At 39.7% G+C, this 13998-nt stretch overlaps 1 protein-coding gene across 4 annotated transcripts in view; it reads left to right on the forward strand.

Annotated features, from left to right (window-relative positions):
• Positions 1 to 13998, forward strand: part of KANK1 (KN motif and ankyrin repeat domains 1) — a 125682-nt gene that overhangs the window by 54009 nt on the left and 57675 nt on the right. The window lies entirely within an intron of this gene.

Here is a 13998-nt window from a genome sequence, read left to right on the forward strand (position 1 = left end):
GTATCATCCTTTTGTATATAAAATATTAAGCATAATAAATAAACCTAGCTACATAACAAGATGTTTGTCCTGTATTTGGGGGTCAATGTGAGATTAAAGTCCCTGTGACTGCTGATAATCTCTTACTGAAATTCAGTAGTGCTACTTAACACTGAAAGGAATTGGAAGGGCAGACCTGAGTGAGAAGTGGCAGTGGTATTTTCTTTCTCAGGAACCCATTAGAGGCTGGAAAAGGTAAAGGTCCATGTTCTTCTGAGCCATTCATGACAAAGCATGTCTGTCTTTCTCATGGTTTAGTTTGTGTGTGTGTTCTCTTTAAGACGTGCCTACCAGGAGAGAGAAGGGATTCCCTGCGAAAGGAACCCACGATTATCAATGACAAATCCACTTGCAATTTAATTTTAAGTTAGAGAAAAAAAAAGGTGCTGTCAAATGTAAGAAATTGTTTTGAATTTTGCACAGGAGATTGTTTAAGTATTATGCAGAAACCTCAGTGGAAAACTTTTATTTGTCTTGCTTACTCAAAACTGTATTTCACTAGGTGTTCTGTGGTATGTCATTTAGCTCCCATAATCCAAATAATAAATTAAAAGTAGTTAATTGAGACTGATTATCAGAAAGGTTTAAGGCCACGTTAATTATATTGGTAGGAGAATGAGTTATGAAATTTTTAATCTCAAATAGACATCCAGTATCCAGATACTCTCATGTAGTAGTGGCAGAATCTTTCCTGAAGGATTTGTGCAAGCTGTATGAAATAAGGGTTGGAAAACAAATCATCAGACAGTCAACAGCAGGAATAAACCTTGGCTTGCAGAGTATCAAATCTGACATCTATGAAGCAGCAGCTAATTAATACATGTAATATCGTGTGTGTCTACATAACAAAAGCTTTCAAATTAGAACACACCTATTTTTTGTAACAATACTGAAAAGAAGGAAGCAATTTGGAGAAGAATAAAATTATTTAATTTATGTTTTTGACCTTGGCAGTCTATTTAATGTAAAATGTTTTAATACTCGGGTAGTAAAGTAGAAATAAAATGGTCAGAAGAAGCTCCTTAACTAAAAGCTTCATTTCTCTATTTGCGGAGTCTGTATTTTCACTTTACTCTTTCAGATGGCTGATGGTTAACACATTGGATTATTCCTTAATGCAAATTTATCCAGTCCTTTATCCAGAGTTTACGCACTAACTTATCCTGTTGGAATGACTAGCTGTTTCTTTTTTCCATTGCTCTTTAGCCATGTTTGTGTATTAATGTTTCTTGGCCTGTGGCAGAAATTACCACGTGGTATGGGATAAATTCGATGTTCAAATGCAAATATAATTTTTTAGATGGGGAAAGAAAATTGGATTATATTTATGGGTGTTCTGTAAGTGATTGAGGGGGACACTGCTGTGAATTTGTATGTATTTTTGTATTAGGAATGAAAACTGATAAAATACTGATGCTCCATGACAGCGCTGTTCTTATAGGCAGAGATTTAATATTTATCTCTGGGAAGACATGGCATGCAAATTAGGAGCATGGACTCTACAAGGCAACTTCTTATACACTTCCTCTGTGTTGAATAGCAAAGTTAGAGGACTATGTCAAATAATTACCACTTGAATGTGAAACTCTTATCTTGCCACTGCAGGGAATCTTTGTGGTTGGAAAAGGGCCTTCTTGTAAGTAGAAGATAACTGAAACATAGACAAAGATTAGCCTCTTGCCGAAGGAGCATATTACTTCTAAACTCAACCTGTGATATGTTTGCTGCCCCACTCAGCATATCTGGCAATTCTCATGGCTGCTGGGCAAGGTTGCTACAGGTCTGTAATACTGCTAGTAGCCTCCTGCTTTAGCTTCCTCCTCAAATGTGCCTCTGCTACAATTCACAGCCATGCCCAAGGTTGCAGTCCTTCATGCTACTAGTAAAATCAGGCTTCCACACATTTACAAAATCTCTCGTCTTGCTAAACTGTTAATCTAATTGGCATACTGGTTTAGTCAGAGATAAAACTCCTTCACCTGTAATCATGATAACAGGCTGTATGTTTCTGTTAAATTGCTAAGGTTTTGCTTAATTAAGTAAGGAATAAAACAATGTTGTATACTTACCACCTTATTTTGAGATAGATAACCAGGTTGTAGCCATAATATATGGTCAGATCAGTGTACATTTATGTAAATGTCTTGCTATCTTTCTGAAATGAATAAACAGTGGCAGGTTTCATTAAAAAGTTATGAAATACATACTGGGTAAATAATTTAGTTGGGCTTGTCAATAAACTCCATGGCATGAGGAGGAAGTATGCTTATATTTTCACCTTTTTTGTCTGTTTTCTATGCATGAAGTATTGGAAAGGGGTACTAAAAGCTGGTACCTACTACTATTTTTGATCTTCTTCTTTATGTAGAAAAAAACTGGCATTTCTTTCTTGTTCATGATCTCCTCTATCAGCATGTTCTACAGTATTTGCACTGAAAATATTTTGGGGGAATATTTCTAGAAAACTGTTTCCCTAGGGCTGCTATTAAGAATCACTGCTATTGGTTTCACTCCACAGTAGTAAACAAACAAAAACCAAACCTCAACCTCTCCTCCCATTTTGGAGTGACAGACGACCTTAAAAAGAGCTAACGGTGCTGATGAAAAAGTTGTGGTCTACCGAAGATAAATGAAAATACATACATGCTATAATATAAAAGTTACAGAAAATTGGGTAATAACTGGTTTGCATTATGCCGTAACCACTGGGCTGAGCGTGCTCCAAGTCAAGTATATTTATGTGAGTAACAAAGGAGGAATTCGTTGATGGGAACAATTGCTAAACTCCAGTGCTTTGACGAGGGGCAAAAGTAAGCTTGATTTGTGAAACTGGCTCACTGATGTGAGAAGTCTTGCAGTAGCAAAGCCTTTGTGGAAGAAAAGGTTCGATTATGCCAAAGTAAACTCTGCCTAGTGCTCTCAGCCCAGATTTTTGGGAAATTTTCTTGATTATTGGTTGAATTAGTTTGAACTGAAGAAGAGGAGAGGTTTCTCAAGCTCTAGCCATAGTGCTGAAAAAATGAGATTTATGGTCATTTCTACCTATCTGTTGATGATTAACCATTTTGTAATAAATAACATTACAGTCAGTTTTTGGACTGTCTTTGCCAGTTTTCAAGTTATGCTGAAAAACTCTTTTACAGTCTGATTGGAGAGTGAACATATATATATATATCCCTTTCTTTCCCCACCCTTCTACCTTTTTTTTTTTTTTTTGAAAGGGCTGAAAATGAAGACTGTTCAGTGGAATACTGTCATACCTTGCAAACTGTCGGAGGCATCTGTAGCTGGATGAGTTGGTCAGCACTTTGAATGCTTTGCCTAGGGGCTGACCAGGTTTAGAAAGTGAGTGGCAGAGATACAGTGGACAGCTTTGAAGGCTTCCCCATTCTAGCTGAGTTGTTGCAGGGCAGCATTTCCCGAGTCACAAACCTGGAATGTTTTTCTAAAATCTATTAGACTTTTAAAACTTTTCATGGAAATGCCAAGAAATAATTTCATGTCAACTTAAGTCTATCTATGCTGGAAATAGGATGGGCTTTTTAAAATAGAGCTGGTGAAATCACTTCATCTGATTAAAAGCAAACAGAAAAACCTAAGCCCAACCCTTCTCACCTCCCTCCCAAAACCAAACCAAAACAAACCCTCTGTTTGAAAGAGGGAATAAAATGCTCTTGAAGACTTCAGTCTGAAAGTTTTGGATCAATTGGTCTGCCAGTTGCTGGGCAGTTTATACATATGTTACGCACTAAGAAACAGGCCAGCATTAGGATAGCTACATGGATCCTGTGGGACCTCTGGTTCCACAGTGTGAGCACGGCAACATCTCCGAGCCTGGACTCAGCACTGTTGTGAATTTTCTGAAAGAAAATCAGTTGGCTTGGATCAGTGCTTGCACATTTCTACTGCTAAGGCATGGTGTTTGTGCATCCAGTGTTTAACCTACTGTTAACCATGACACTCTGTGAAAGAGATGGGAATATATCTTGGTGCAGTTGGCATTAACTTTTGGTTCATCAGCTCCTGGTACCCACTGATTAAAGCTGAAATAAATGTCTGGGCTGGAGGGCAGGACTTGGAAGTGGTGATGAGTCTTGCTTGATGAGTCTTGGTGCTGATGAGTTATGAATCCCTTTTACCATCTCTTGTGAAACTCTTCCCCTAAAGCCAGGGGAGGCATACAGGCTGTTTTCTAACAGCCGCCCAATGAAAGAGTGAAGCTAGAGATGCTGCTTTCCTGAACCTGGGGCTGACGCTCCCTCCCAGCATCACTGTTGAACCCTGCTCATGGCAGCACTTGACAGAGCCACCATCTCCAGAAGGTGCCTTCTGGATGAGTTATGCAGCCAACTCTTGCCCCTCACTGTCTGGTGACAGCAGGTTTTGTTTGTTTTTTAAGCACAAAAAAAAATTAACATTGAGTATAGTTTTCTGGATACTTGTTCTTGAAAGACCAATGTTTGCAAAATCAAGTGCTCTGAATTTAGAAAATGCCAATGCTGCATATTTTCTTATGTACTAAAAGAAATAAAGAAAATAGGGCCACACATAAATGCCTATTTAGGAAAGATTTGCTTGTATAATGCCATCACCCACAGAAGATGTGGAAAGCACAACTTACAGATAGTTGGGTCAAAATTCAGAGGCTTTTAAGGGAGTGTAAAGGTGCCGAATGTACATTTACTATGATGTTAGCCTAAATCTCTTAAGATTGTTTTTCATATAAGATGTAACTGCATTGGTAGATTCATGCCTCTTGAAAATCAAATAAGATCCTCATCATTACTGCCTCTCATCAACTGAGGAGGTTCCATGGGTGGGTAGAAACCATTCCTGCCAAAAAAGTCACACCTCTTGGCCTGGTATGCATCTCCCTGTCCTGTTTTACTTTGAATTGTGTGGTTTGGGAATATTAGGCAATCTACTGCAGCACCTGTGGTGTAGGGGCAGGAAGTGCAATCTTGCCAAGAGCAAACATATTTGCCTGCTTGCACCCAGATAAAGACTCAAAATTTTTCTGAAGAAAATTTGCTAAATCCAGCACAAGTCTGCTGCAAGCTAATATGATATGCTTCCACTTCATAATATGCACAAATAACGTTCATTTAATCAGTAGATCTGTTAAGGTCAAGAATTGTACCGATTAGGAAATAAAGAGTAAAGACAATAAATCAATAAAATTAATATATAATCTTGTCTAGGATTAGAGATTTGTGTGAGAGAAATAACGAACAGGAAATGACTGAATCATGTTCACAGGGAGATTTGGTTATCTTTTATTCCTGTTACTTATTCTTCCTACTTCTAACCAATGCAAATTTCCACCCATGCAGTAACTGCAAACTGGTGCACAACACAGTTGGCCCTGAGGGATACTGAAAGGTCTGTCTGTTCCTGATCATCCCTTTAATGGCTGTTATGCATGCAGAGGGATGCACTGCTGTGCCCACCGATAGTTTTTGGCGAATTTGGGAATGAACTGGGAAGGTTCCACCTGATGGTGATCAGAAGCCACCTGCCTAGACACCAGAAGCTGAATAAAGATCTAATTTAATGGCACAAACAGGACTGAAGTGTTGTGGCTTGAATGCTTAAAAGTGAAATTTTATTGCCATTAAGCAGTGTTTGAACGCTGAAAAGGATGATCTCATTAGCTTCTTAATGAGGTCACTTTTTGGGATTAAGGAAGTCTGGTAAAAAGCGAAAAGTTGCTTTTTTTTGTAGACAGTGTGATCACCACTGGGTGTGTGGGACAGAACTTTTGTTCATGTGGAAATGAGCTTGTTTTGTTGTGAAATACCCTGTTTTGGTGTAATACTGAAATCTTACTCCAAGATGCTGTCTTGCATTGTGGTCATGTCGTTCAACATTTATGTATACATAGACCTGCCACTTAACTGTCCCTCAGCAATACCATGTAGAATTGCAAATGCACTATGGAGAGTGAGTATGACTCATTTTTAGAGACTTCCATTAGCCATGACTGGATTTTGATTGGTATTCAGCTTTGCAGCAGTTCATACTGGTTAGACTAACTGCTCAGCACCATAGACGAAAGAGCTCAAGAATGTGTCACCCTCGTAACAGCGATGACACAGATGAGCACAATGGCTTGTGGAACATGTTTTTCTACAGTATTTTGTACTGAAAGATGAATGGATGAAACTAATAATCTTTTTGAAGGAGTGTCCTAATATCTTTGCGCTGATTGCTGTCTCTGATTTTTTCTCCTTCCTTTAGAAACAGACAAACTGATTAATGTCTAACTTCTAATTATCTTAAAACTCAGTCTGCAATATTTATTTTTACTGCAGCTAAGACCTTGAAAGCTGTTCACAGGGAGAAATTAATTATGTCTTTAGACAGTAGCTACTGTTCCTTGCCATCATGAGTCAACACTAACCTGGAATAGGTATCAACATTTTAAAATAAAATTAATTTTATATTTGCAGATAATATTCATATGCATAGAGTGCTTGCAATTCCTAAAGACTTCTTTTTTAGTGATTTATCTTCATTGTTGCTTTTGAATGATATTTTATTATTGCAGTACTATAAATAAGTACTATCTTACAGCTCCTGGCAAGGCTGGATGATGTGTTCACAGGTATAGAGAGTATAGGAAATGACTGCTGTTGTCCTCTCTTGCCTTGCGTGCTGAGAACCCAATGTTCTCCAAGCAGTTGCATTCCTTCTGCTGCCATTGATTGCTTCAAGTGAATAAAACAAAGTGGAATTTCTTGAACTTTTTTTTTCCCCCACCTTTATTGCTTTTGCATTCCAAGCAAATAACTGCTGCTGAATGTTATGCCTCTTCAGGCTTCTCTTTCCCACATACTTGCTAATTGGCACTTTTGGCAAAGTTTATATGTCTGTTAATCTTTTGGGGCATAGCAGCCACATGCAAAATGCTTCCATAGGGGAGGTGATAGAGCAGCGCTCACATACACAGCTGTGCTTATTTGGATGTGAGCTAAAAACTGCCCAGCTCCAAAATATGCTGCCATAAGAGAGTGCAAACAGAGCAGCTGTAGGTCACCACACACAGGGAGACAGGCTCCATGTGGCTGTAGGCACAAGGCGAGCTGCCTCACAGTCTCAGCAGAGAGGAGTCTCAGCTGCACATGCCACAAAGAGCCAAGCATTTGCATGTCCCACTGAGCTCAGGGGGAGGCAAAGGCAGGAGGCACTGTGGAAAGTCAGTCAGGACTTGCTTCTGCCCTCAATATTTATACATCTTTATAACCCTCATGTCAAAAACCATCTCTTACTTAAAAAAAATCCCATTCGTTATGCAACAAGAAATGTTGCTGTTAATGTTGGAGTGAAAAAAACCACTTGTTTTAATAGCTTTTTATGGTCCTTCTCTTCCTGCACCTGGTAGCTGACTAGATAACTGAGAGGGATATTCCCATCTCTTGGTGCTTGGGGATTCCCTGTTGTAATTATCAGTAGTTTTCTAAGTACACTTTGAAAGTCTTCCTGTTGGTACTGCAATTCCACCATGAACTTTCTCAGTAAATACTGAGTGCCTTTTGAAATTCTTCAGTCTGTTTTGTAGTTAAAATGCTCACCAAAAAGTTAATCTTTACTTACTCTTTCTATTGCACTTACTTAAGAATGTACACTGGTGTCTGAGATGCCATTATGTGGTAGGGGCTGGTGACTTCCTTGTGATACTCTGCAGCATGCTAAATCCTACCCCACCTTTTTTTTTTTTTTTTTTTTAATGCCACAACCTACAAATCTTGGCAATAATCATAATTACCTAGTTATTATTCTGAAGCAACTGTTGTTGCATGATTTATGCACCAAAGGCAAATACCACAATACTCTTAAAACAAGTTTTGAGTTGGTTTTTAGTTGAGCAGATATAGATGCATACAAAGCTGTCAGATTTTATGCTTCAGCCACAGGACTTCAAGGGTAAAGCTTGCAGTCTTTCAGTTCTTTTTTGTTTGTTTTTGTTTTTATTTTTGTCAGCCATAGTTCATGGTGAAGAATGTAGGGTGACTTGGCATGTCAGTCTGGGAGATGTACGGTGCTTGCTATGGCTTGACCCAGCAGCGTAGATCTAAGCTAGGTGCTTGCTGTCTAGTCTCTTAATTGTTTTGATAGGAGACAAAACAAGGTAAACTGAAGAAGATTCCAAAAGAGTTTAGCTACTTACGTGCCAGTTATCTTTCTTAAAATTGGCCTGTAAGGAGCATGCCTTACATCACAGCTGCTCATGAAAATAATGCTTGACGGTGTGTCCTTATGGGCTCATGTGCCTGAGCTGTCATATGATGAATTTTTGCTATACTTAGAAGGGAACTAATACTGGCTTCCACACTTTAAGAACTTTATTTTGATGCGTGACCTAGCTAGCCTTTTCTCATTCTTGGTAATGTCCTATTTTCATATCAGTCAGTATTCGGTGTGACAGCAGCAGGTAAGAAGCATACTGCAATCTGTTCATGTCCTCAGGTATGAATGTCATCTGTAACTTTAATCTTTTTTGTATTATTTTTTCCCCCATCCTAGATGGGCTGTAAAATAATTAATATATAACAAAAAATGAATGATTGAATTGTATTTAATTACATAAACATAGTATACTTCTTATTTTTAAATCTCTGATTTAAGAATTTCAAACTGTGTACAACATTTCACTACTCAATTTCTCTTCCACAAACTTTGCTGTAGAATTGTCTGGTATTTTGTCTCCCTTTCCTTCCACTTTTCTGGCTACTTGAATGAAGCAGATATCCCTTTAATGTGCTGGAGAAGTTGTTATCCTATTAACGAGCTAGTATTTCATACCAGTAGTTTTGTATTTGTGGAGGTAATGTGTAACAGCCTTTGTACTCTGCACTTTTGTACTTGCTGAAAATCAAAGCATATTTTTCTCAGTCAGGTGCCTCCCCAGCAGAAATGGTTGATGGGAGCTTCAACCTTGGTGACAACCTTTCTAAATTAAACAGCTTTTTTTTTTAATAGAGAAATGTAGAATATGTAGTACATATACAAAAGAAACATAATGCTGTTTAAAAATATGGAATGGAAAGTGAAATGATTACCTGAAGAAACTTTTTGCCTAGTGTACTCCTTTTCTGCTTTCGAACTTCACTGTGGGCTAAAATCATCATGCTGCATTTTTGTACATTTTCTCGGCGATGCTTTGCTACTAGATGTACATTGTCAGAACCGAAGGACAGAGCATGAAGTAATAATTAGCAATAAATGTGTCAATAGATGTTCAGTTATAACTTCTGTGCTTGATTTTGCTATTGTATCATGAAGGAAAAGAAAAAAAGACATTCCAGAACAGAGGAGAGGAGCAAAGCGTAGGACTTGTTATTTCCTCATATGTTAATTACATAGTTTTAGAAAATTACGAGATTAAAAGTAATAGTAGGAAAAGTACTTGCAAAGGTCTTTAATCCTAACATGTTGTGCCACCTTGTAACATTTTTGGTTGCCTACTCTCTTCCCTCTCAATAAAAATAATAATATATTAACTATATTATATTGCTTTGCTTTTTTGCACTGTATCTGCTGCTCTGAGGAATGGGAACAGGTGGAAATTAAGGCTAATTCAGTCTGGGTAAGGTGCATGTATCCTTGATGACAGAAACAGTGGAAAGTAAGTTAGGTAGGGGGGAAAGATCTTGAGCAAATCTTGGAACAAGCCCGGCAAGAAATTTTCTCCTTTAACCATTTCTCAAGGCTTAAAATATAAAAGATAATCTACAAATATTCGGCTCTGTAGGGAATTACACTGGATGCAGAAGAACTCTTTAGGTTCTGCATTGGCATGGAAACTAGAACATAAAATTTAAAAGCTAAAAGCCTTTTTTTTTTTCCTGGCTGGGACAGACCTTGTTCAAATTTAGCTGTTCCGTTCTTGGTTATGCAAAAAGTGAGGGAGAGATGGGCTATAAACAGGTAATGAGTTGTCTTTTTTTTTTTTTCACGCCCCCAATACTTTGAAGAAGACAGATGGATCTGCTTTCAGTCCTGTGTTGGTTCATTCTCTGGGCAGCATGTGGCTGTCTTTCAGCCGGGGAGTTTATAACCAATCTTTGTGTGCTGGGGGTAGGAAGAGCTTGATAATGTGATGTAGCTTCTTAGGCAGCTGGCATGGGAATAATCTCAACAAAGAAAGAGGTACCAGAGATACCTCTATTGGGGCACTGGTATAGTGTGAGGAGTGCATTGGTAATAGTGCAGTGGCTAATTTTACTCTCCAGATAAGATACCTGAACATGAAAGTGATTCTTTTCTTGCTATGAACATATGACTTAGTTTTAGTTTTGAGACACGCCACATAGCTTCCCACCTTGAGGTGGCCTTTTGCAGAGAAATGTGAATTGCATGGAAGATGCAATATTTCATTGGCAGTCCTGCTGTTCTGCTCTTTAGAAAAATTAGTATTTGTCCCAGAACTTACTTAGTGGAGAAAGATAAAATGCTCTCTATTTGTATCTGTGTACTCCTGTGGTGACTGCTAGAGATACTTTTTTTTTTTTTTTTTTTTTTACTGTTTCTGTGTTAATATGCTGTTATCCAATAATAAAATCAACTGAAAAAAAATTGTAAAGGTAACGTATCTATGCATTTACATAGAAAGGTATGCTTTTTGTCAGTTTATGCTGAACTTGATCTGCTATCTCAGGGTTATAGGACTTTCAAATCCATACATCATTTTAGGAATTACAGATTTAATTCTAGCTTGGCATGTGCGCCCTAAGTTATAGAGGGGCCCTTGTTTGTAAAGTGTGTCTGCTCATGTCACTGCTGAGATGTCACTTTGTCTGAGAGTCACTTTAAATGAAAGCTGAGATTATTGGGATGTGGCTGACTTGTGCAAAAATAAGTTCCAGTGCTGCAGGCCACAGTCTTGCATATGGCAGTAGTACTAAGTATGTCTGAACAGTTGAAGACCTGAATGCACGTGGACACCGCTCCTAAATGACAGAGTCCCCAAGCATTAGGAGCAGGTTGCTCTAACCTTGGTTTCACAAGCCAGCAGATAGGAACACCCCTCCACAGAACATGTGCCTTGCCCCAGCTTGTGATCCCCTCCTTTGGGTGGGTAAGTGCTCTGCAGGTGGCCACTTGTAGCATGATGATTTTGGCTGGATGCAAGGCAGTGACAGTGCAACGCTTGCACAAGACTGAAAAGTCTTTTTCAGTGAGCTGTTGAACAGGAAGTGTTTGAAAACACCCAGCCAGCCTGCCTCCACTGCGCTCAGCTGCAGTGCTTCTGGTCGGTCTCCGGTTGGTTCATCCTAGCTCCAGGTCAAAGAGTTAGCTAGGCTCAATGGCTTGATGCACTCTCAGCAACAAGAGGAAATTTTGTGTGTGGTGGGATGGTTGATGAGTTTTTGCTGCTGTGAGATCCTGTGTCCTTGCCACTGGAGTGTGCAGGTGTGGTGTGGTCTGGAGATGGCTCTTGAAGAGGAACCCAAGAAGCCTGCATGCCCCTGAGATGAAGCAACTTGCAGGATGTCTCGATTGGGTTCCCCAGCCAAGAGAATACTGTGTGCTTGCTGTCTCAGTGACAGGAATAGTTGCAGGGAGGTAGGGTTCCTCTGTGTTTTGGAAGGAACTTTTTATCTTTGAGGCTGTAGGAGTAGCCTAGCATTTAGTAGTGGTGGATGTTGGTGGCATGGACTGTAGTCTTGCATGGAGAGTAGGACTTCACAGGCCTCTGTTGCAAACAGTGATGAAGGAAAAGTGGGTCCCAGGGAATATTGTCTCCATGCCCCTAAATTATTCCATTTTTGGTGTGGGAAAAAAAATAAAATAAAAATCTGTAGAGTAAGGACTGGTTGATACTGAAGTTCACAGTGCCATTATTAGTGGCAAAGGAGTGTGTCATAGAAAGAACTGCCAGGATTTGGGGTCTTTGCTTGGGACAGGTAGCAGTGCTTAGGGCTAGATGAGGACAAAGCTTATCTGCTATAGGAGTTCTCTCACATAAAGATACGCCTTCAGCTGTGTGCCACCATGGAAGAGCGATGTGGGCAAATGCTGCTGGACACAAGTCAGCAACTGTCCTGCAGCATCATGGCTGCCATGCATGTCACCCATTTATCATAGCAGATTTCTAGTCACTCTATGTATAGCATCTCAGACCTAAAATCAGAAGGGACAGAGATTTGGCTGTCTACTTCTGAATGCATTTCATGTGTATGCCCCTGCTCATGAAGTATAACTGAAAACTAAATACTTGGATACTTTAGAAAAGTGTTAAATTTGTCTATTTACCAGAGGTTGTGCATTAAATCCTTACAGCTTGTCTTAAAAGCAAAGCCTAAATGAGATTATAGTGCATTTCATGAGCTGTTCATAAACATCCTTGATGGGTGCTTTCACCTTGTCAACCTTTAAGTTTATCTACCTTTTAAATAAGCAAGCTTCAAAGTAGTGGGATCTGCACATGTGTTTTTATAACCATTATACAACTTTTAATGATCAGGCCAAGATTGTGGAAAGGATGCCACTTTGTCCTGCACCCCTGAGTGAACAGATGTGACTGGTAGAGTTATGGAATATCCTGAGTTGGAAGGGACCCACAAGAATAATCAAGTCCAACTCCTGGGTTCCCAAAGGACCACCCAAAATCAGACCATGTGTCTGAGAGCATTGTCCAAATGCCTCTTGAACTTCAGCAGACAGTGTCATGACCACTGCCCTGGAGAGCCTGTTCCAGTGCCCGACCACCCTCCTGGTGCAGAACATTTTCCTGATACACAGCCTATAAAATCACGGACTACTTTGGTAGTTCATGTACATGCTGTAGAGAAGAAAGTGCAACTGCTTCTTGTGCCAGGCACAGCAGCTCCAGTGTTGTCAACACTGGGAAGCTGAAAAGGCCAAAAGTATTCAGCAGCTAACGTATGCATAATCTACAACATGCATTCATTCCGCTCATAACTTAACACTTGTTTTGGAAGCCTTTTTATTTGTTATTGGTGCTGGATTAATGTCTTTGTCATGGCAGAGGAAAACACTGCTCAACATGCATGTTGTTTTGTTTCTCTCTTGATCAAATTGATCTGCCTCAGATCTTAAAACTCTCATCCCTCCCACTTCACTGCACAAAAAAAAAAAATGTGGATAGCCCAGTTGCATCCCTTGGGCTCCTTGTCACAGCAAGCATTACAACCTATAACGATATTGTACCAGCCTGAATTCATGTGCTTTCATGTGACTCATTATTCATTGGCATAAACCAAAGGGAGTGTCTTCCACATCATGCGTTAGGAATTTCAGGTATAAAAAAAAAGTTGTTTTTTCAACTCTAGATTGTTTCTTTTTCTAGCTGATATGTTTTTGCTCTGACATAAACAGAAATTGGTTTCTGAGTTACAACACTGTGCAGCCTTCGGAAAGTTTTTTTGCTTCTGTAATGTAATGTGATGAAAGTAACGTTGTCAGGAGTGATTTTCAGAACAGAAGGGTGCCACGAGAGCTTCTGCAGGCTGCTGGGTGTGTGGGCCTTGCAGAGCTGGTTGATGGGTGCCATCCAAACAGACCTGTCTTGTGTTTGGGCTCACAGCAGCTGAAGGAAGATCACACTCCTGCATGTTGGACCTGGGCCACCAAGTCAGCAGACTGGACAAAGCAAAAAGAGTTTAGCTCAGTTCTGCACAGATGGGGTGTTGTCTTTGTCAGGAGTGACAAAAGCATGCCACCTATAATGTGTGTGATCCATACAACAACTTCCTTTTAGCAATGCACATTTCTCCTAGTAGAGAATACTGTCACTCCTGGGTGACACTGGGCCTGGTGGACCTCAGAGAACAGGTGTCCTTACCTAAAGTCCATTAGGCCTACCTGAGGCCCAGGTGGAAACTTTGTGGGGCTGCATCTGACCTAGGTAAAGCTGCTCATGTAAGTTCTGTTTTGTTTCAGCTCTTTACTTCCTTGACAAAAATAACTAAAACTGAGGTTTTCCTTCCTGTG

This window comes from Anas platyrhynchos, chromosome Z, assembly GCF_047663525.1.
Source record: "Anas platyrhynchos isolate ZD024472 breed Pekin duck chromosome Z, IASCAAS_PekinDuck_T2T, whole genome shotgun sequence".
NCBI lineage: Eukaryota > Metazoa > Chordata > Aves > Anseriformes > Anatidae > Anas > Anas platyrhynchos.